The sequence below is a fragment of the Erpetoichthys calabaricus genome, chromosome 13 (assembly GCF_900747795.2).
Source record: "Erpetoichthys calabaricus chromosome 13, fErpCal1.3, whole genome shotgun sequence".
NCBI classification, from domain to species: Eukaryota; Metazoa; Chordata; class Cladistia; order Polypteriformes; family Polypteridae; genus Erpetoichthys; species Erpetoichthys calabaricus.
This window is the reverse complement of record NC_041406.2, coordinates 133,918,446-133,942,431: the sequence shown is the minus strand read 5'-3', so window position 1 is coordinate 133,942,431 and position 23,986 is coordinate 133,918,446. Positions and strand designations below refer to the sequence as shown.

General features: G+C 38.8%; 1 protein-coding gene across 1 annotated transcript in view; it reads right to left on the bottom strand.

Moving 5' to 3' along the window:
• Nucleotides 1-20,612, bottom strand: part of col14a1a (collagen, type XIV, alpha 1a) — a 504,124-nt gene extending 483,512 nt beyond the window's left edge. The window contains 1 exon segment of the mRNA XM_051935518.1: nucleotides 20,462-20,612. The gene's annotated coding sequence lies outside the window, so the exon portion shown is untranslated.
• Between the last annotated feature and the right edge of the window lie 3,374 nt (nucleotides 20,613-23,986).

Genomic DNA, 23,986 nt, shown 5'->3' with positions numbered 1-23,986 from the left:
TCAGTCGTCCTGGTCCCTTTGCAGAAAAACAGCCCCAAAGCATGATGTTTCCACTCCCATGCTTTACAGTAGATATGGTGTTCTTTGGATGCAACTCAGCATTCTTTCTCCTCCAAACATGACGAGTAGAGTTTTTTTCATCTGACCATATGACATTCTCCCAATCCTCTTCTGGATCCAAATGCTCTCTAGCAAACTTCAGACAGGCCTGCACATGTACTGGCTTATGTACGTCTGGCACTGCAGGATTTGAGTCCCTGGCGGCATAGTGTGTTACTGATGGTAGCCTTTGTTACTTTGGTCCCAGCTCTCTGCAGGTCATTCACTAGGCACCCCCGTGTGGTTCTGGGATTTTTGCTCACTGTTCTTGTGATCATTTTGACTCCACGGGGTGAGATCTTGCGTGTAGCCCCAGATCGAGGGAGATTATCAGTGGTCTTGTATGTCTTCCATTTTCTAATAATTGCTCCCACAGTTGATTTCTTCACACCAAGCTGCTTACCTATTGCAGATTCAGTCTTCCCAGCCTGGTGCAGGTCTACAATTTTGTTTCTGGTGTCCTTTGACAGCTCTTTGGTCTTGGCCATAGGGGAGTTTGGAGTGTGAATGTTTGAGGTTGTGGACAGGTGTCTTTTATATTGATAACAAGTTCAAACAGGTGCCATTAATACAGGTAATGAGTGGAGGACAGAGGAGCCTCGTACAGAGACGTTACAGGTCTGTGAGAGCCAGAAATCTTGCTTGTTTGTAGGTGACCAAATACTTATTTTCCACCATAATTTGCAAATAAATTCTTTAAAATCAGACAATGTGATTTTCTGGATTTTTTTTCTCATTTTGTCTCTCATAGTTGAGGTATACCTATGATGAAAATTACTGGCCTCTCTCATCTTTTTAAGTGGGAGAACTTGCACAATTGGTGGCTGACTAAATGCTTTTTTGCCCCACTGTATATATATATATATATTAGTGCTGGGCGGTATGACCAAAATTCTATATCACGGTATTTTTCCAAATTATACCAGCTTCACGGTATTGGACGGTACTTTTTTCCCATGCATGAGTGGATGTTAACCACATTTTCCACTGCAATTACTGGCTAAGAATAATCTATTCCACTGTCATGAGAATTGTACATTGTACAAAAAAACATTTTAATGTGCACACAAGTATTAATACAGGTTTGCATGGCCCCATAAAGTTTTCAAGGGGGTGGCACTAATGAAGAGAAGGAATAACATTATAGAGCCTCTTTATTGAACAATGTTTGAAAACAACTTAAACTAAAATTTTGACAACATATTTTCAACCATCCAAACAGGCATTTAGACTTAGTAAAATATCCAGAGGTGTTTGTCAAAAGTTGTATTGCACTGAACATGTCTTAGAAAAAGAATAAATAGTAAATATTTTTTGTAAACCAACTACACTTTGTTAATGTTAACAATCTCTGTCCATTGACATGTTAAAGTGACTTTTTAAACAACTTTACCATCATTAAACTGCATAATATTTAAACTAATAAATAATAACAATAAAATAAATAATAGTGCAACTTCCAGTAATAATACTAGTACTTCCAAGACTTCAAGCACAGGTGCATTACACAGTACAGTAATCCCTCCTCCATCGCGGGGGTTGCGTTCCAGAGCCACCCGCGAAATAAGAAAATCCGCGAAGTAGAAACCATATGTTTATATGGTTATTTTTATATTGTCATGCTTGGGTCACAGATTTGCGCAGAAACACAGGAGGTTGTAGAGAGACAGGAACGTTATTCAAACACTGCAAACAAACATTTGTCTCTTTTTCAAAAGTTTAAACTGTGCTCCATGACAAGACACAGATGACAGTTCTGTCTCACAATTAAAAGAATGCAAACATATCTTCCTTTTCAAAGGAGTGTGCGTCAGGAGAGAGAGAGAGAGAACAAAGCAAGCAGTCAAAAATCAATAGGGCTGTTTGGCTTTTAAGTATGCAAAGCACCGCCGGTACAAAGCTGTTGAAGGCGGCAGCTCACACCCCCTCCGTCAGCAGCAGGGAGAGAGAGAGAGAGACAGAGGAAAACAAACTGAAAAATCAATAGGTGCCCTTTGAGCTTTTAAGTATGTGAAGCACCGTGCAGCATGTCGCTTCACGAAGCAGCTGCACACAGAAGGTAGCAACGTGAAGATAATCTTTCAGCATTTTTAGACGAGCGTCCGTATCGTCTAGGTGTGCGAACAGCCCCCCTGCTCAATCCCCCTACGTCAGGATCAGAGAAAGTCAGCGCAAGAGAGACAGAGAAAAGTAAGCTGGGTAGCTTCTCAGCCATCTGCCAATAGCGTCCCTTGTATGAAATCAACTGGGCAAACCAACTGAGGAAGCATGTACCAGAAATTAAAAGACCCATTGTCCTCAGAAATCCGCGAACCAGCAAAAAATCTGCGATATATATTTAAATATGCTTACATATAAAATCCGCGATAGAATGAAGCCGCGAAAGGCGAAGCGCAATATAGCAAGGGATCACTGTATTCACCAAATAAAACTAAAATAAAATAAAACAAGTGCAACTTGGTGATGACATCTTTACCAACTGAACCATCATTAAGGCAAACTGCATTAATATGGACCTTGCTTCAAGCTAAGCGATATACATAAATAATAAAACTGAAACTTGCATTTATAATGCTATTTGTGGTATAGACCTACAGAATCGTATTAGGGCCACGATGAAGAAAAAAAAATACGGACACAGTGAAGAAAAAAAAAACTATATGTCAAGATTAAAGTCGACATTTCCACTTTATTCTCATTGTCTATTTTGTCATTAAAGTAGAATGTCATAAACAAAACTTCATCCTAATATCAATGTTTAATTCACTAGATTTTCTCAAACCCTGTCATAAGTTATGTAGCACATTAAATGCATTGTGTTAAGTGTTCCCGGACCCAGTTGTTAAATCGCTACGCTCTTCTTAAACTGACTTCCTCTTGCACTATCAGGCAGCGATCGCCGCACAGAATACATTCACTTCATGATATTCCTGCTCTCTGAAAATGTAGAATGCTAAGATAATTTTTCATGATGAAATGCATTAAAGCAGGTATTAAACATGCATGGTAGTGTGGCAGTAGTGCTGCTCCCTTGCAGTAAGAGGTCCCCAGGTGTACGTTCAGTGTAGAGAACTTTATGGCAGGTGTGACAAGGTTCCAAAAAACTGGATGTATGAATGGGTATCACACAGGTTTAACTTAAATATTGTGTAAATGTTGGGTTCATGATCTGGTGGTTGAAGACACGAACACAGAATTCAATGGATGTTCTTCTGAGCGGTTTTTCTTTATTGCCTGCGTGCTGTCTCTTTCTGATGTACCAAAACCCACAATTCCTATCCTTCCTTTATCTTTCTCCACATAACCAATCGCCACACAATAAACATCCTTGTGAAATTAAAACTAGTTATAAACTTAGCCCACGGAGTGTTCAGAACTTTAAAATATCTTTGTTATACATGTTTAATTATGCCATCCATTCAGGGTTGCACCCATCCCAGCAAGCATTGTGTGCAAGGCAGGAGGAAATCCTGAACGGGGTGCTAGCACATCGCAGGGTGAATACGAGCAATACATACACTAGCAGGTTTAATATAGCATAACAAAACCCCACATCCTACTTTGAAAGGAAACTGAACCACGCTGAGTAAACTCACCAGAAAAACATGCCAATTCAAAGCAGGGAACACCCGGGACCACCTTGCTGCGAGGTAGCAGTGCAACCTCCACGCCACCATGCCCCCACATGATTAATACATGCTTTAATGCATTTCATCATGAAAATTATATCAAGTATTTATCTTAGCATTCTAAATGTTCAGGGAGCAGGAATATCATGAAGAGAATGTATTCTGTGTGCTGTCTGCGCCTCCTCTTACTGCAAGAGGAAGTCAGTTTAAGAAGCATGTAGCGATTAACATGGCTCCGGGAACACTTAACACAAAGCATTTAATGTGCTACATAACTTCCGTCATGACAAGGTTTGAGAAAATCTAGTAAATTAAATATTCATTTTAAGATGAAATTTAGTTTACAATATTCTACTTTAAAAACAAATTACGAGAATAAAGTCAACATGTCGACTTTAATCTCGACAAACGGCGAGAATAAAGTAGAAATGTCGACTTTATTCTCGTCATATGCGTCGAGATTAAAGTGGAAATGTCGAGAATAAAGTCAACATGTCATCACACTATTACACAGTACCTAGGTACATTACACAGTATTGAAAAAAATAAAACAAGTACAACTTGGCTTGCAGTATTATCCAGTAGTATAGAAACAGTATTCACACATTTGAACATAATGGTCCACATCCGACCTTTTAAATCCAAAGTATCTCCAGACAACAAGTCCAGCAAAAGTTCTTCTGTGTCATCATGTTCAACTTTATCGTCTGCTAAAGCTTCAGACTATTTTCACTGCGCAATACCTACACTACCGCATGTATTCCGTTGTATGCATGTTTAGCGGTGTAGCAGTGAAAAAGAGCCTCCGTGCAACACCTCCACTAATGTATGTACTCCATTGCATATGTTTAGCGAAAAAGGTCCCCCTGTGCCACGTTCTGAACGTTGTTTAGGCAATTTAAACCGGTGTTGCGGTATAAGAAAAATCCATATCATAACAAAAATAAAAAACAGTTTTATACACAATAATAATAGAAATGTTATGTAAATTAAGTTATTAAGCAGTTCGCATACGTTTGCAACCCGAGATTTTTCTTCTTTTTTTGCATATAACAAAGACATATGCTTTGCATTTGCCATTCCAACAGATTGGACATCACAAACATTAACACTGCTATCTTTTTTTCGTGTCTGCTGTTTCTATAGGAGGTTGACAATGAATTAAATTCTACTGGATGTTTTTCAAATGTTGACAAGCAATAAGCAAAAGGTATCACTGAAAACCACAGAAAACAAAAACAGCAAAAAAAAAACAGTACGAGGAAAGTTCGAAGAAAGAGATTACAATGTTTCTGTTTGGGGATCATTGTGCAAACGTGCACAACTGAGCTGTGACCACAGCTCTAACTGCTCTGTGGATGATTCGTTCAAGCATTTCAAGGTCACTTCATTGTAATGAAAGCATCTGCTGAATGTACTTCGTAGTAACGCAATTTCTACAGACTCGTGTCATATGGGGAAACTGTCGGGACCATCAAAATACTTTGTTGTAATACTCTCTCACCTCGGTCTCTCTCATATCTCTGCGCCGCTGCAAAGCCCTGCCCGCCAAGTGTTCTGAAAAGTCTGAGTGAGTCTCCGTTGCCGGCAGTTCTCTTGCGGCCCGGTAGTGGGCTGCGGACCATGGGTTGGGGACCCCTGCTTTAAATAGTCCGTGACCCAAGAGTGCTTCTGTGATTCCATAGCACTTCTGGGTTAGATGGAAACTCTTATTTCTCTTCAGCCCGGAAGTACTTCAGTTCTTCCATCCCCGTGACTAGGGAGTACTTCCGGACTATAGGGAAAATAACAATCCCTGTGCCTCCGTGCAGCGTCCCCTGGCGGCACCCACGGTATCCAGCAGGGCTGTGAAACCAAACTCCATTTTCCATGATGCCCTGCAGGGATCCGGGGCACTTCCATGTTGCAGGGAGGACTCCATCTAGCGGCCTGGGGGTGCTGGCCGGGATAAACTGCCAGCCATCTCTCACAATATATATATATATTTTATATATTATCTTTGGATAAAAGCATCAACTATAGTAAATAAATTATAAAAATGATAAACGTCTCAGTGATCATTATTATAATACATTTGTAATTTAATTGCTTCATTTAAGAAAAAATGTGAAAAGTCACATTGCCCAAGATAAACCTGAACCGCTCTTAGAACCGGCACGATTAAAATATGTGCTGCCCTCTTAGAGCGACAGCAAAGGAAAAAGAAAAAAAATAATCCGGGGCGCGAGTGACCAGCACTACTTTCCTACTATACCACCCCAAGTGTAGAGACACACCAGTGAAAGCAGGGTTAAATAAAACATGATTATTGGAAGACGATACACACACTTACTGTGACAAAAAAACCCTTATATACATAATATCGCACTGTAGCACTTCCCACTCAACACAAGTCACAGCACAACACACTTAAACACATACACTACTAATACAGAAATTTGAGCAAGAGAAAAAAATCTAATGTATTCGTAGTCCTTTAAATATTATCTGTACGGAATGTCTAGCTCAGTCTGCGGTGGGGAATGAGGCGCCGGCCATACCTCCTATTCCGGAAAACGAACAGATTAACAGTTCTTTGTGCTGGCCCGTCAGGTCCTCTCCTGAATACCTTTCACCAGAAAGTAAAAATTATTTGTCATGAAGTGAACCTGGGTTCACCTGAGGTTTTCCATGCGGTGTCAATCCTTTCCCTCCTGCCTTTTCCTGTGATGGCGTCCACTTCTGTCTTGGCTCTGCGTTTCTTCTCTCCTTTTTTCCGTCACCCATTTACATACTGTTGGCTTCTCCCCATACAATCTGTTGGCCCTCCAAGCCAGGTGCTCCCCTCCCCCTGTACAATTGGCCGGCCTTACAAATTAAGCCATTCCACTAATAACAGGAATGGGAAAAGGTACAAACTCACAGTGATGCACACATATTCCAGACGACCGTTACAAACCTAAATAGAGATTACCTGTCATTAAAAACATAGTGACAATAAACAAAAATGGATTAATGACTGTTTCTAACATGTTTGACCAACGCAAGCACTTTCAAGCAGGGTTTCATCTGTGCACAATTCCTACAAGCATCTGAATTCAGATAAATAGGGAACCATGTTGCAAACTGTACATTAATTGGTGTTTGTGCAGACTCCAAAATTCACCTCTGAATAATGTGTAAGTCAGTATTCAAGGACCACTATCCCTTTACTCTGGAATTTAAGGGTTAGACAGTCATATGCCTTACAGCTCTATCAGTTTAAAAATGGGAGGGGGGTGCATTTGCTGGAACTACACCATAATTTTGCTACTCAAAACAGGTCACAATGACCAAAAGGATAATCCTGCAATTTATGATACTAGAAGCTGTTTAATATAGATAGGACAAAACCAGTATTCAATTGCAGTGCATTTTAGCACAAGAAATCATTGATATTCTAAGTACAAGTATTTGAATTTGTTTACATTTTTTGCACAATCTAAGGTAATGTACAAATAGTGCATTTCGTTTGTATTTTAAGAAAATAGTGCTACTGCATTTTAATAAATGGTGCATCTTCAAAGAGTCCCATACAAAATTTTTTATACATGCTTAAATCAAAGATTTGGGTAAATGTTTCTTTTGTTAAACAAACGAAGTTACAGGGAAGACAGATATACATATGATATGAATATATTCACCAGGACCAGATGTGTTGTCACCTAAAATCTCTTTCAATGTCTTAGAAGCACCTATCGGCCTCTCTTTTTTAAATGTTTATCTCTGTAATCACCACTACCCAAAAGAATGATTCTTCAAACACTGCCATGATGACACTTTTGTTAAAACAAGATTAAGCCAGCGGATTGTTCAGATTATCAGATTGTTCAAGTTATCGGTCCATCTCTTTGATGAATTCTGAAAAATTGCTTGCAAAAAGCAAACTCTTTACACACCACCATCAGCTTGTAGTTTCCAAGGCGATTCACCCCAATCAGATTGGCATTATTTATTCCTGTTAAGCAACAGACAATATGAGACACCTTCTGTGCATTATAGAGGCATTACCCAGCCTCCCCCAGCAACCAACTTTTGCTTTGTTTAGATGCTGAAAAGTCATTAGATGGAATGAATAAGTCCTTTTTATGACATGGGGTTTAGGGAGGCCTAAACCAATATGTTTAAAACACTTCACTTATGCCCCTCTGCTGTTATTCTCACATACTTAATTATGTCACAATCTCCTCCGATTTTGAAGGGAGCCCCCCTTCTCTTTACTCTCTCTCTTGCCTCTTTCACTATTGCTATTCATGAAACAAACTAAATCTCCCCTATACTCTTGTAATACACACTCTCTAGAAATTCCACTTTATGTTGATGGTATTCTGCTTTTTCTTGGTGATGACCCTTCTGATCTCTCATTATGTCCTTAATGAGGCTATGCTTGTTTAAGAAAAATCAGATGGATTGAGTCAGTTCTTCTTCCCCTTAATTTTTCTATAGTAGTCAGTCCTGTTCCTGTTTAGTGTCCCAATTTTGAAATCTATTAAATGCCTGTATATCAATATCGCCCCATTAAAATACATCTATAGTATCTTAGTATCTATAATACTAAGGACTGTCTGTCCTTATTGTTTTCTGTATAAAAATGCTTTAAGAGCTTAATCTAAAATGTTATTGATTAGATCCTACCAGGTTTGGAAAAATTTCTGCACAGATCCTCTAAGTGAGAATTTGATTTTTTCCAAATTCAAATAATATATAATATCAGTTACCCACTGACTTAAAAGAGGAGAGTTAAGATTCTTCCAGTTTAGCAAGATAAGTCTATGTGCCAATAATGTAGTAAAGGTAATTACAATTTGTTTGTCCTTCTCCACTTTAAGCCCATCTGGAAGAACAGCAAACACAACTGTTAATGGGTTAGGAGGGTTTGTGACACCAAGGCTGTCTGAAAGGCATTTAAAGATTTTGGTCAAGAATGATGTTAATTTGGTGCAGGCCCAAAACATGTGGCTCAATGAGGCTGGAACTTAATTGCAGCATTCGCAGGTTGGATCTTGCCCTGGATACATTTTGGACAATTTTAAACGAGACAGATGTGCTTGATATATAATTTTGAATTGAATAATTGTATGATTTGCACATATGGAGCTAGAGTGAATTCTCTGCATTGCTACCTTCCACTCCTTTTCTGAGATATTGAGTAAGAGATCCTTTTCCCATTGTCCTCTTGGATCTTTGAAAGGGAGGGACTGTAAAATAGTTTTATATATGGCAGAAATGCTGTCTGAGTCCTCGAGACTGAGCAATATTTTTTCCAGCATAGAGGGAGGTGGGAGATGAGGAAAATCGGGCAGGTTCTGTTTAACAAAGTTTCTAATTTGAAGATAGTGAAAGAAATGTGTTGCTGGAAAGTTAAATTTAGAATGTAATTGTTGGTAGGATGCAACAACGTTATCTATGTACAGATCTCTAAGTGATTTAATCCCAAATGTTTTCCAGATATTAAAAACTGCATATGTTTGCGAGGGTTGAAAAAGGTGGTTCTCCTGCAGAGGAGCCACAGATAAAAGCTTCTCTATCTTAAAATGCTTCCTACATTGGTTCCATATTCTGAGTGAGTGAAGCACAATTGTGTTGTTAGTACATGGCAATGACTTGCATTTATAGGGGCTCAAAGCAGGGAATTTAAAGAAGTACTGCAAGATTTTATTTCTATTGTGGACCAAGCCTGTGTATGTTAATCTATTTGAGTACATGTCCAGGTTTTTATAGCTTGTATGTTTGCTGCCCAGTAATAAAAATGAAAGTTAGGTAGAACCATGCCACCTTCTGCCTTAGGTCTATGTAGGGTCGCTCTTTGGATATGTGGATGTTTTACATTCCAAATAAATTAGGTTATGGTTGAATCTAATTGCTTAAAGAATGATTTATTGATGTATATTGGAATGTTTTGAAATAAAAAGAGAAGCTTAAAAAGGATATTCCTCTTAACAATGTTAATTCTTCCAGCTAGAGTGAGATGAAGGGTTGACCATCTATGCAAGTCTTGCTTCATTTTTTCCATACAGACATCAAAATTTTGTTGATAAAGAGCTTTATGTTTACTTGTGATGTTTACCCCTAGGTATTTAAACTGATCTGCAATGATAAAAGGGAAGGTGTCCAATCTAATATTGTATGCTTGAGAATTCACTGGGAAGAGCACATTTTTATTCAGATTAATTCTGAGACCAGAAATCTTTTGAAATTCTGTTAGTGCTGTTAAGACTTCAGGCACAGTATTTTGTGGGTCTGATATATACAGTACCATATCATCTGCATATAGAGAAATTGTCTGTTCAAGTCCTTCTCTGATAATTCCCTTTATCTGGTAAGCATTTCAACAGCTAACTGCCAGTGGTTCAATGGTGATTGCAAAAAGTAGTGGTGACAAGGGGCATCCTTGTCTGGTACCACATTCTAGTTTAAAGCAGTCTGAATTAATGTTGTTAACACAAACAGAAGCTTCTGGATTGGTATACAGTAGTTTGATACATACACAAATGTTTGGGCCATACCCAAATTTCTCCAATGTAGTGAAAATTTAGTTCCTTTCAATCATATCAAATGCTTTTTCTGCATCCAACGATAATAATATCTCTGAGGTGTTTGACTTTGCAGGTGAATATATCACATTAAACAGGCATCGAAGATTGGAAGCTAAGTGTCGGCCTTTAATAAATCCAGCCTGATCTTATGATATTACCGAAGGCAGCACTTCCTCCATCCTTCTAGCTAGGACTTTGCAGAGTATCTTAACATCATTATTCAGAAGTGAAATTGGTCTGTATGATGCACATTGTAATAAGTCCTTATTTTGTTAAGGAAAGATGGTGATTAATGCTTGGCAAAAAGTTTGAGGTAGAATTTTATTGTCTCTACCTTTTGTGAATGTTGCTAATAAAAGGGGAGCTAGCTGAGTGGAGAATTTCTTATAAAATTCGACAGGGTAGCCATCAGGGCCTGCTGCTTTCCCACTCCTAAGTGACTTTATAGTATCTAGTAATTCTGATAGTGCTAAAGGTTTATCCAATTCCTCTGCACTAAGAGTATCTATTTGTGGTATCTGTAATGCATCCAGAAATACATTACATTGTGTCTTGTATTCTTTAAACTCAGTAGAATATAAGGATTTATAGTAGTCTCTAAATGTCTGCATTATATTTTTATGGTCAATGATTTTGTCTCCATTTGTGTTGGTGATTGCTGGGATTGCATTGCAAACTTCTTGCTTGTGGATTTCTTGAGCTAAGAGCTTATCAGCTTTCTCTCCATGTTCATAGTAATGATGTCTTGATTTAAAAATTAGTTGTTCAATTTCTTTAGTTGTTAAGAGGTTGAGCTCGGAATGCAGAGCCTGGCTTTTCCTATAAAGAGCCTCACTTGGACAACTGGCATGTTCTTGATCTATTCTAGTAATATCGCTGGTTAGCTCTGATACCTTCTTGGTTTCTAATTTATTTCTGTGGGAAAGATATGAGATAAGAAGGCCTTCAGGGTTTCCCAGAGTATTCCTGTGGAGACCTCTGAGGATATATTTGTCTCTAGAAAAAAACGGATTTGTTTCGATATAAATTCTGTACAGTTCTCGTCTGCTAATAAAAGTGGGTTAAGATGCCATCTGCGAGATGAGTATGTGAGGCATAATGATTTTACTTCCAAAATTAGAGGGGCATGATCGGAAATAACAATAGTGTTGTACTTGCAAGATTTAATTGTAGGCAAGAAATTGTTATCTATAAAGAAATATTCAATTCTTGAGTAGCAATGATGTACTGGTGAGTAGAACGAATATGTTCTTGAGTTTGGGTTTAGAAATCTCCCGGGGTCTGATAAATTGTGATCAGTTACAAACTGTGTAATTGTCTTTGCAGTGTTAGATGTCATCACCCCTGTGACAGGAGACCTATCTAAGTCTGGATTTAAAGCAGAATTAAAGTCCCCAGCCATTATAATTTTATGAGTATTCACATTGGGAATGGATGTAAATACATTTTGCATGAATTCCCTATCATCCACATTTGGTGCATAAACATTTATCAAAATCACTTTACAGTTACATAAATTGCCCATAACAATCACATATCTCCCTTCAGGATCAGATACTACATCTGATCCTAGAAATGAGACTGTTCTATGTATAAGAATTCCCACACCTCTAGTTTTCTTTATAAAGCTGGAATGGAACATTTGGCCAGTCCAGTCTTTTTGCAGCCGGAACTGATCCTTGATTAATAAGTGGGTCTCCTGTAAAAATACTATTTTAGCACTTAGACCTGTTAGGTGAGAGAATACTTTCTTTTGCTTTAATTTATGATTCAGGCCTTTAACATTCCAGCTCACAAAGTTAACTGTCCCGTCATGGAGACATCGATTATGAATTTTTGATATCATTTTGTAGTCTTAACTGAAAGTGAGACAGCTTTGACCTTAATTTCCAATTTTCCCAGGAGTTATTGCCATGCAACCTATTGTTACGTTGGTAATTATAAGGATTAAAAGGATAGATTAGATATAGCTTGCTCTTTCTCTCCCCCCCTAGTCCCCCCCCCATTTTGCCTCCCCATGTGAGGCTAGACCCTACTTCACAAAGTCCCAGTCCTCTGACATACCTAGAGACAGTGCATGTCCAAAACAAAACAAGCCCCCCAGCAGCGGCGTTTGAGGAGTAAAATTGAGATATCTATTGTCGATACAGTCTAAATACTATAAGCATAAAATATAATCTTTAACAGGCAGTGGTTTATGCTAAATTCAGTTTCAGGCTTAATCACATGTTCTTCATTACAGTGTAAATTGAATCCACAGCAAATCTGTAACATTGGTGCAAAGAATATCTTGTATTAACTTTAGTATGCTTCGGCAAGGATGAATTCCTTCTCTTAACACTATTTTAAAGTGGTTTGATAAATGTCAGCCTACTGATAGAGTGAAGGATGCATTTGTTGGGCAACTAAGACACTTAAAGACGCCAAAAAATATGAAAATGCTGTAGACTGGAACCTTCTGTATTTAGCACAACATAAGTTGGTAAGGTTAAACATTTCATCCTGGGGGTTATTTTTCATACGTGGATTACTCGTTTAGCCGGATGTAATTGTTGACGATTTGGCCTGATCCTGGATCTGTCTGTTTTTCAAAACTCTTGCTGGATGTGTTGTCATAGCAACACATCCAAATCCTCAAACCTGCTTGGAGCAGGTTTGTTCGATGTAAACAAGGATTAGCTCGCACACTTAATCAGTGTCCGTGTGTGGAATTCATTAAGACATGGCTTCACCGTTCATGAATGAGCAACCAATTGATATCGGTGTGCAAATTATAAGAAGAGAATTTCATATAGAGAGGGGTTTGCGCGATCAGCAAGATCCTTTATTTCTCCCGGACGAAATTCTTTTCGAAAGATACAGCTTTAGCCAAGGGGGAATATTGTACCTCAAAGATTTATTAGCACCTTATATTCGAAGTCAAACTCGGCGAAGTCGACTCTCACAACCACACAGACAGTATACATTGCTGTGAGATTTTTTGCAAGTGGCACTTTTTTTATATACTGTAGGCGATGCAGAAAATCTAACTAAAAGTGCAGTTTGCCAGGCAATTCATAAAGTCTGTTTGGCTCTGAAATATTTCCTTCGGGTTTTCATAGTGTTTCCTGGACACCTGCGTGTGCAGACAAAAGAGGCGTTTCATGCCATTGCAGGTAGGTAATACACAGGCAAAAACAGCCACAGTTCCATCAAGAATCTCACAATCAGCCAACATTCTCATTACCCAGGATTTCCAAATGTGATTGGGGCACTGGATTGTACGCAGATCCGAATTATCAGACACAGTGTCTTCATTAAATATTTGACCTTCGTCAATATCTCGTTGGTCAGACACAGGTTCTAGGGATATGCAACTAACCCAATAAAAAAGAGGGTATGTGGAACATACCTATGGCACACATCGATAACAAATATATGCAATGACCATCCTTTACCTGAAATGAAGTGACCACTGCATCCTGCCACTGGTTCTGGGGAGGAGCTTCCCCCTGGAATGCCCTCAGAAACAGGGCGATGGGCATTTTGCTGGAAAGCCAACTCTTCTGCAGGGGTTAGGTCTGCACCGCGTGGACCTCCACCTGTTTTTTTTGCTTGTCTGCCTTCTTATTAGCTTTAGAATTAATGTTTTTTTATATTATATATGATTCTTTATGTCAACAATTCTTTAAATAGTTATATACCAATATTTACCAGTTTGAAGTATATTCTTGTACTTCACTTTAACCTGTTCCCATGTTCTCCTTGTGCTCACGTTTGATCTGGAATTATGACATGTTAAATATGAATTTACATGCATATTTAATATATTAAATGTGAATTTCCCCTTGGGATTAATAAAGTATCTATCTATCTAATTAATCTGACACATAGGAAATGAAACGCTGCATTCAGTAAGTACAATGCACACTACTTAGCGTTTAATTTGTCGGCCACTTTTTGCCAGCCGTCTTTTCTGGTTTGGGCTGCTTTTGCAGTGTTACCCCTTGTGCATGTTAAATCTTGAAATTCTTCATGTCCTTCGAATAAAAGGTCTTGCTCCGCTTGTGTGAAAAAAAAAATGTGCCCGTTCTTTCGTCATTTTGTTGCAGCCTATCAAAGACTTGCTGATCATGTTTTCTAGACTCAATATATTTGGGCTTTTCACTCAGCGTGGGCACGCGCATTCATCTCTGATGATTAGATCCAGCTAAACTAATCTACTACACGGCTGCGTTTGAAAAACCGACTTATCCCGGATTAACTCATCCAAGATGAGGCATCTGATATCGGATGATGTAAGCGATGTATGGAAAATACCCCCCTGGACTGTTTCTTGAATTCTTCATCAAGATTATCCTATCACCAGCATAAAACACAAGTAATGAATAAATTTTTTAGGAATAATTTAGCTGCGCAACTGTACTTTTTTTGCTTAGTTTATTGAGCTGTGAAATGAAATTCCAGGACATGCTCAGCAATTTGCAAACTTGTTTAGAAAAATGTATTGGTAATGTTTTTCTATGACAAGTATTGTTTTGGTAATGTTTTTCTCATTTTTGTCTATTCCTTTTGCAGTGCCAGGAGTCATGACAGTGAATAACTAAAAAGTCCATTTATACTGGTTTTGCATCATATCTTCACACTTAAAGAAAAATGTATTTCTCTCAGTTTTACTATCCCTCAAATATCTATTCCCTATTTTGAAAGGTAATTATTATTTTACTAACACTGTTTGCTTTCTACTTTTCTCTTTAAGTAGTATTGATGCGAGAAATATGCTTCAATGGAAAGAAACTTGTTTTTTATTATATGGCCATTGTTATTTGTCAATGTATGGCTCTGCTGTCAATATGTAATAATCATCTTCTTGGGTCCAGTATGGTATCAATTTCTTATTTGAGTCCTTAGATTAAAAACTTTAAGAATTCCTACATTACAGTATTCAGTTAAATGTGAGACAGTCATGCATGTTTTCACCAGTAACAGGAAACTTGTACAGCACAGGTAAGGAAATACTGTGGGGATGTGGGGGAGAGTTAGGAGGACTCCAGCTCTTGCTGTTCATCCACACTAGAACAAATGACATAGGTAAAGATAAGAGGCTAGTCCATCAAGAAAATTTAGGAAGCAAACTTTAAAGTTCAGAGTTTGAACTGAGGAGGCTGTTTTGTGGAAAAATCCAGCCAGTGTCACATGACAGAATGAGGATGATAACACTGAGAACATCTAGTCGTTAAATGCACATCCTAAATTCTGGTGTATGTAACAGGAGCACAGGCTCATGGGGCATCTGGTTAAATTTTGTAATAGTGCAGAGCCTCGTAACAAACTAGAAAAGAGGTTTGTGTAAGTGAGTTGAGTACTTTTTAAACTACCGAACTAGGCCCATTGGGTTCAGTATTTAACAAAATGTATTGTTCAAAGAGATGTATTTCATAAATTTTCACACACCATGCTAAATTTGTTTAAAAAGTGAAACAAAGACAAAAAAGGAGTAATTTTTTTTATTGCAAAAGTATAAGAAATATAACATCTGAGGTGGAGATTTATATAATAATACCCCACAAACTGAGTTTTGCAAACAAGGCTTAAATAAAGACATGAGATGTGTATTGTAAATTAAGTATTTAAAAAAAGAATTGTAAGGCTGAAAAGTACCATATACAGTGTATGACATTATTTAATTGTAAATTTGTCATTTCATATTTGCATGTTACTTCTAGGAAAGGCCTATCTGTATTTTTTTTCATAGTTTCAGTGGAAATTGCATATGGCACCAGGATATAATGTTACCTTGGTACTTAGTAATGGCTACTTAATGTTGATTTTTAATGTTTTCCTGTATATTAAGTATTGCAATTCAGTTCTATTGTATATTGCAAGACATATTTTTATTTGACTGAAGTTAAGATAAAATCAAATGCCTACTGACAAACTTGTGACTCAGCTAAATATTTCTTTCACATCATCTAACTTTAACTTTGGTTAATTCTTTATTAGATTAAACCTGTTTGCAGTCTGACTTTCCACCAATAATACATTTAAAATTGTCTATACTTAAATATGCATTTGTTTAATTATATACAAATGTTTTAAATTTTTGTTACAACGAAATTAAAAACCCATTTCCAATGCCATATATGTTTAGACTATTAAAGGATAATAATAACTGCAATAATGCAAAGAAAATTAGGATTCTTTAGCGGGATCACAAAAAGTGACCCTTTAAACCTTATAATAAAAAAAAACATGATTTAATAATATTTATAGATAGAATGGTGGCCAGATGACTGGACTAATGACTCATACACAATTAATTATTTATACTCAATTAAAACCAAGACCTAAAATTCACAAATGCTCCCACTTCCCGTATCTTCAGATACCTACTGAATTTTTGTTTCGTTGGATTTAAGTAATTTTTCTCTATTCTGTCTGCCCTTTACTCGATTTATAATTTGTACCACTGCGTTCTAGTCATTTTATTACCTACTTACATTTTATTACTTATTTACAACATATTTCATAAAAAGGCTGTTATCTAATGCACTGGTTCTCAACCTTTATTCCTCCAAGGTACCCAGGTACACCACAAGAATATGTGAGGGGCTCCCTTGTACTGCCGATATTCTTGATAACAACAAATGCTATTCACTACAATATTAGTTTTCAAATTAAGCATAAAAAGCATTTCTGAAAATATCCATCCATTCATCTTCCAACCCTCTGAATCCAAACACAAGGTCACAGGAGTCTGCTGGAGCCAATCCCAGCCAACACAGGGTGCAAGGCAGGAACCAATCCCGGGCAGGGCGCCAACCCACCGCAGGACACACACCCACACACCAAGCACACACTTGGGCCAATTTTGAATCGCCAATCCACCTAACCTGCATGTCTTTGTTCTGTGGGAGGAAACCAGAGCATCCAGAAGAAACCCACGCAGACACGGGAAGAACATGCAAACTCCACGCAGGGAGGACTCGGGAAGGCAGTGCTACCACAGCGCCACCGTGCCACCCATTTCTGAAAACAGAAAAATCACAATTTCATAACTGAATTACAGAAGCTACTTTGTTATTCTCTGGATTCGGAACTGGGGTGTTTTCATCTGCAATCACACACAAGTGAAAATTCAAATATGTTTTCAATCCACATACAACAACCAAATCAGAATAAAAAAAGCATCATATAGGGTGGTAGCCATGTCAAGGAAGCTATAGAAGATCGGGCAGCATCGACATCTATGCAGCTTTAAAAAGTGAGTACAGCAGCATGTGTGAAATCAATTTGCCATCTCCTTCACAAATAAGACTGTCACTTCTTTGGCATTATACTAAAACACTAGAGTTCCTTATGGCAGTGAGGTATGCCACTTTCTTTTACTTTTTCTTGTTTGGTCATTACAAGCAACCTGTTCCCATTCTAACTACAGGTTAATACAGACAAGGAGCTGTGCTGCGCCTATAAACATGGACGACCACTAAACTCTTAATTGTTGTGTGGGTGTAGGGAGTTCATCTAATCTCTATTTGGACACAATGTGATCACTGAGGACACCTTTAATGGCAGCCATTGTGGGCCGTATGTAACATGTTTTCAGTATTGATGAGGGGGGCCACTTTAGCACGTCTTATGTTTGAAGCACCTGATGTACCTTGATTTTTAGGGATTTAAGTATTTTGCTAGTATGCTAATTATTTTCAGTCAGGACTGCACCCACAAAGTTTACCAGGTCTTCCTAGTATGTCACAGCACCCCTGGTTGACGACCGCTTATCTAATGTACAGTTTATCTCATGATTTACAACTTGCCTGAAAAACATGAATACATATAACACCAATAATAAGACAAAATTTTATAACTTTAAATGTTATGGCAGTCAGTTGTAGTTGCTCAACTGTTCTCGTTATATATTATGATTACTTTAATGCTTACACACAAAGTCAAGCTAAGAAAAAAGACCTCTTGAAAGATTCAATGACTTCACTTCCCTGGCTTCCAATTAAAATTAGAGTTGATTCTAAAACACATTTTTCTCACCTACAAACTCATGAATGGTTTAGCTCCACAGTCACTTAATATTAGTGCCTATCCTCTGTAACATTTATTGTGATCTCAAAAGGGCAGACCTAATATTCCATGGATAAGTATAGCTAGTGTAGGGAATAGTTTTTAGCAACAGGTTACCCACTGGGGGCGGCACGGTGGCGCAGTGGGTAGCGCTGCTGCCTCGCAGTTGGGAGATCTGGGGACCTGGGTTCGATTCCCGGGTCCTCCCTGCGTGGAGTTTGCATGTTCTCCCCGTGTCTGCGTGGGTTTCCTCCGGGCGCTCCGGTTTCCTCCCACAGTCCAAAGACATGCAGGTTAGGTGGATTGGAGATTCTAAATTGGCCCTAGTGTGTGCTTGGTGTGTGGGTGTGTTTGTGTGTGTCCTGCAGTGGGTTGGCGCCCTGCCCGGGATTGGTTCCTGCCTTGTGCCCTGTGTTGGCTGGGATTGGCTCCAGCAGACCCCTGTGTTCGGATTCAGCGGGTTGGACAATGGATGGATGGATGGTTACCCACTGGCACTGCATTTAAATTAAGGCTGAAGATGCATTATTTTAGCATAGCATACTCTTGTTTGTGATGTTGCTAAGGGTTTTCATAATAATCTCATATTGCTTTTTTAATCAATAATTTATTTTTGGTTGGCAAAAAGTCTTTCATTTTTTCTCTTTTCTGTATCTGTGTTTGCACTCACTGAATGAACCTATTTTCAGAATTTATGTGGCTACAAAATGATCCTTAGAATGCGACTAACCTAACAGACAGAATACACTGTATTGACTATACTTTTGTATATTTTTTACTGTGTTGCAACATTTTAATTTTGTGTTATATGGGTAATTAATATAGGGTTTGGGCTAATAATTGAAAGGGCACTTAATGAAGAGTAAATTTAATTTAATGGAAATCAATGAATTGGAATACTGTCCATCATTAGTTTCTGTCCTATTTCCCATGATGCCAGTGTAAGGCATTCCATCCATCCATCCATTTTCCAACCCGCTGAATCTGAACACAGGGGTCTGCTGGAGCCAATCCCAGCCAACACAGGGCACAAGGCAGGAAACAATCCTGGGCAGGGTGCCAACCCACCGCAGGACACACACAAACACACCCACACACCAAGCACACACTAGGGCCAATTTAGAATCGTTAATCCACCTAACCAGCATGTCTTTGGAATGTGGGAGGAAACCCACGCAGACACGGGGAGAACATGCAAACTCCACGCAGGGAGGACCCGGGAATCGAACCCAGGTCCCCAGATCTCCCAACTGCGAGGCAGCAGTGCTACCCACTGCGCCACCGTGCCGCCCGTAAGGCATTCCCATCACCGTAAAACTGTATTACATATGATCTCTAGATGGATTAATGGATAATTTAAAAAAAAAAAAAAAACGAAGAAAAAGAGGAAAAAAAAAGAGAAAGAATAAGTACTGAGGGTTCAACATGGTTAATTTGTTCAGTTTTTTTTTTTTTAAACTGGAACATGATGACTGCAATATATACAGTAGCTTTTTTTTTTAGGAACTTGAATATGTTTTGAAATGTTATCTTAAGAAATTTTTAGTTCAGGATTTTTAAATACAATTACTCAGCTTTAAATTGTTTTCTGAGGATTATATTTAATTACGTTTGCACTTCATTAATCACAAGCGATGTATTTCATAACGGGGTATTAACTCGGAATTCCACATTAAGTAGGTGATGACCCTTATGAATTGCAAGTTCAGAGCAACTATCAAAGTTCGTAAACTTTAATTAGACCGTTTAATTGTATGTGTCTCCAATGTCTTAAGACATCTGTAAATTGATTCTACAATGAGATTATTCAAGCGTTAACGCAAAATAATCCATCTTTATTTTTTCCTGATATCGAAAAGTTTGCTCATCACTGTGCAAATTGATTGCATTACCTCAGTTTTCGACTGTAAAGGTAATCTCTTGCCATACCGAAACAGTGCGAGTGTCGCTTTCCCGTATCCTAAACCACAGTACAGTATTTGTTTTACAAAAAATGAACAGTACATAACAGAAACGGTATAAAAATCAGCTCTGTTATAAAGTTGTTGTAAACCTTACTTTTTTCGAAAATAATAGCACATATATTAGAAACATTACAGGAGAAAAAAACAAATACTTGCCCACCTTAAAGGTCATGAATGTGAGTCTAATTGCACTCCCCAAGAATCGGCAGCAGAGCAGAGTGTCCTGACCCGTGCAGTGTTCTTTCTTTACTTAAACACTCGTTAACTCCACAAACCCTCCGATTTTAGTACCACGTGGGCGTTGCTACAGATGGATTCTCCCTTCCCTCCAGCTACTCATTCCGTAACCAGGTTAGTTCGATACACACAAAGAAGGAGGCCTACCGGAGTTGGGGGGGAGGGCAGAGATAGTTGCCTGCCTAATGGAGGCTTGGATTTGAGGAATGTGAGATTTTAAGTAAGCGGCTAATTTACACAGTAAGTGACAACTTCAAAATACAGTTCTGTTGTTTACACCTGAAATTGTAAGGACGTTTGATGTGTATTCTAATGTGTATTAATTAGTGCACCTTAACATAGACATATTCTTCCACGGTAAGACGTTTTATACAGTGAATTGCGGAGACCTGATTGATTGATACACACACACACACACACACTCATAAGTAGACCATCACGTGCAATTCAAATTTATGATGGAATTTCAGGCATGCACCTAGTATATTATGAAGAAGATTTACAGAAATAGGACTTAATATGCCAAGCCCATTCCTACACTTTGGAATTTAAGACTTTGAAATATATTTTCATTTTCAATTACAAGTAAGTTCACTTGCCCTCAAGAGTCTCATTAAAGACGTTTGCCACAGAAACAGACGTCAGTTTTAATTAGTAATTGCAGACATGGTGCGGTTCAAACCAGCTGGCGTTTCCTTTGCAGTGGATGTCTAAAAAAATCATTTAAACTTTACCTTTATAATAATGCATATTTGTTTTCTGGGAAAATGCATATTAAAATTGTATGATCGATAAATATCTTGACAATACATTGTTCTTTTCTCTCTTGCTAAATTAACCCTAGCCTGAATGAATCTATTAGTTTTTTACATACAAAATTTCTCATTTAAAGATTTACCAATGTTGTTTCTTGTCCTAGAGTGTGTATATAAACATAGGGAACTCCAGTCTCTGTATTACATCTCGCCTGAAGAAGGGGCCTGAGTTGCCTCGAAAGCTTGCATATTGTAATCTTTCTAGTTAGCCAATAAAAGGTGTCATTTTGCTTGGCTTTTCTCTACATTCATAATGGCTAACACGGTACAACACCCTAGTACTATGATCGATAAAAAAATTTCTAGCAAAAAACTATACATTAGGGCGGCACGGTGGCGCAGTGGGTAGCGCTGCTGCTTCGCAGTTGGGAGATCTGGGGACCCGGGTTCGCTTCCCGGGTCCGCCCTGCGTGGAGTTTGCATGTTCTCCCCGTGTCTGCGTGGGTTTCCTCCGGGCGCTCCGGTTTCCTCCCACAGTCCAAAGACATGCAGGTTAGGTGGATTGGCGATTCTAAATTGGCCCTAGTGTGTGCTTGGTGTGTGGGTGTGTTTGTGTGTTTCCTGCAGTGGGTTGGCACCCTGCCCAGGATTGGTTCCCTGCCTTGTGCCCTGTGTTGGCTGGGATTGGCTCCAGCAGACCCCCGTGACCCTGTGTTCGGATTCAGCAGGTTGGAAAATGGATGGATGGATGGATGGAAACTATACATTATGAATTATGGTATTTATGATTATGTGTAGCGCTGCTGCCTCGCAGTTGGGAGACCTGGGGACCCGGGTTCGCCTCCCGGGTCCTCCCTGCGTGGAGTTTGCATGTTCTCCCCGTGTCTGCGTGGATTTCCTCCGGGCGCTCCGGTTTCCTCCCACAGTCCAAAGACATGCAGGTTAGGTGGATTGGCGATTCTAAATTGGCCCTAGTGTGTGCTTGGTGTGTTTGTGTGTGTCCTGCGGTGGGTTGGCACCCTGCCCGGGATTGGTTCCTGCCTTGTGCCCTGTGTTGGCTGGGATTGGCTCCAGCAGACCCCCGTGACCCTGTGTTCGGATTCAGCGGGTTGGAAAATGGATGGATGGATGGATGATTATGTGTTGGCTCTTGTGTTTTGCTTATTTTACATGTGCATATTCATCAGTAACTTTGTTTTATACTGCATTTTTGAGAGGATTAACATTGCTGTTGGGATGAGGTTACCTCCCCTTCCACTTAACCGCTTTCAGTAACGTACAGATTTAACAGTCCAGGCTTGTCCCTCAAGAAACCGTTTATTTGTTTGCATACTTCTTTTTTGTAAGGCTTCAGGTGACCCCTGTAGACAGATGCCTTTTACCTTTCCAGGTGGCAAAAAGCCTCGAACATGCATACCCTTTTTGTGGGTAGTAACTGTTGTGTTTCCTTATTGGATATATTATTAATAAATTAATTATAAAAGATGACAGTCACATTCAAGGGTCTCCATTTTAGATAAAACTTTTTTATTTTCCAGCATTAATATACATTTGAACTTTTCCATTTCTTATAAATGTTGTGATAATCAAGCATTGTAACCATCACATCTCCTATTTTCCACAACAAGTGACTTCTTGTGATTTTACCGACAACACATTACTGAATATATATCCAGCTGCATGGCATTGTCATAGAAGTACATAAACAAAATGTTCTCAATATTCTACAAAAAAAATGATAGTGGACGTATCAACATATAACACCAATGATCCTTACAACAGGCTTCCTATATACTAAACATATAGATTTTATATAAGTAATAAATGGGTATCTGATGAAGAAAGCCATTTAACATGGTGACATTTCTTGTCCTAGCATACTTGAATGCTTTAAAGAATTATAGGTAGAAAACAGAACCCTAACCCTAACCAAACTACATTCAACTCATACACTCTTCATAATTACAAAACAAGGATTTTCCTTTCTAAATTGTCCCTAGTGTGTGCTTGGTGTGTGGGTGTGTGTGTGCCCTGTGGTGGGCTGGCACCCTGCCCAGGGTTTGTTCCCTGCCTTGCGCCCTGTGTTGGCTGGGATTGGCTCCAGCAGACCCCCGTGGCCCTGTAGTTAGGATATAGCAGGTTGGATAATGGATGGATGGATAGATTTTCCTTGGTCGAACAACTCAACCCAACCTGGTGGTAATGCAAGTCTGAGGTTCTCCTGGTATCATTATGTGACTTTCAAAAGAGGCTGAAATTGGCTGATCTTCATTTGCCTCAGTTGTGTACACCTCGATGTGCATATCATCTGCAACAGGGTCTTCTTTTTTGTGCAAGAGATGATGCTGATTATGTCAGTAGATATGACCTTCTGTGCTGCGGATACAGTAAGATCTCTCAGTGCTTGCATGCTTAAGAACAGTGGCTGGTTTCCAAAAGAAATGGAATCAACAGCTGAGCCAATGATTTAAAGTTGCCATCTGAGGTGTTCCGATACTCTGGCAAACTTAAATGTGGATGTTGTTGTTCCACCTGTGCTTTAGTTATGAGCATTTTGCCAGTTTGGACTGTCCTTTCCGCCTATCCGTTGCTCTTGGAATTAGCAAAATGCTCAAATATTTTCAAACTATAGCACGGCCCATTATCACTAATGACATTCTCTGCGGTGCCATGCCTTGTGGACATTGCTTTAA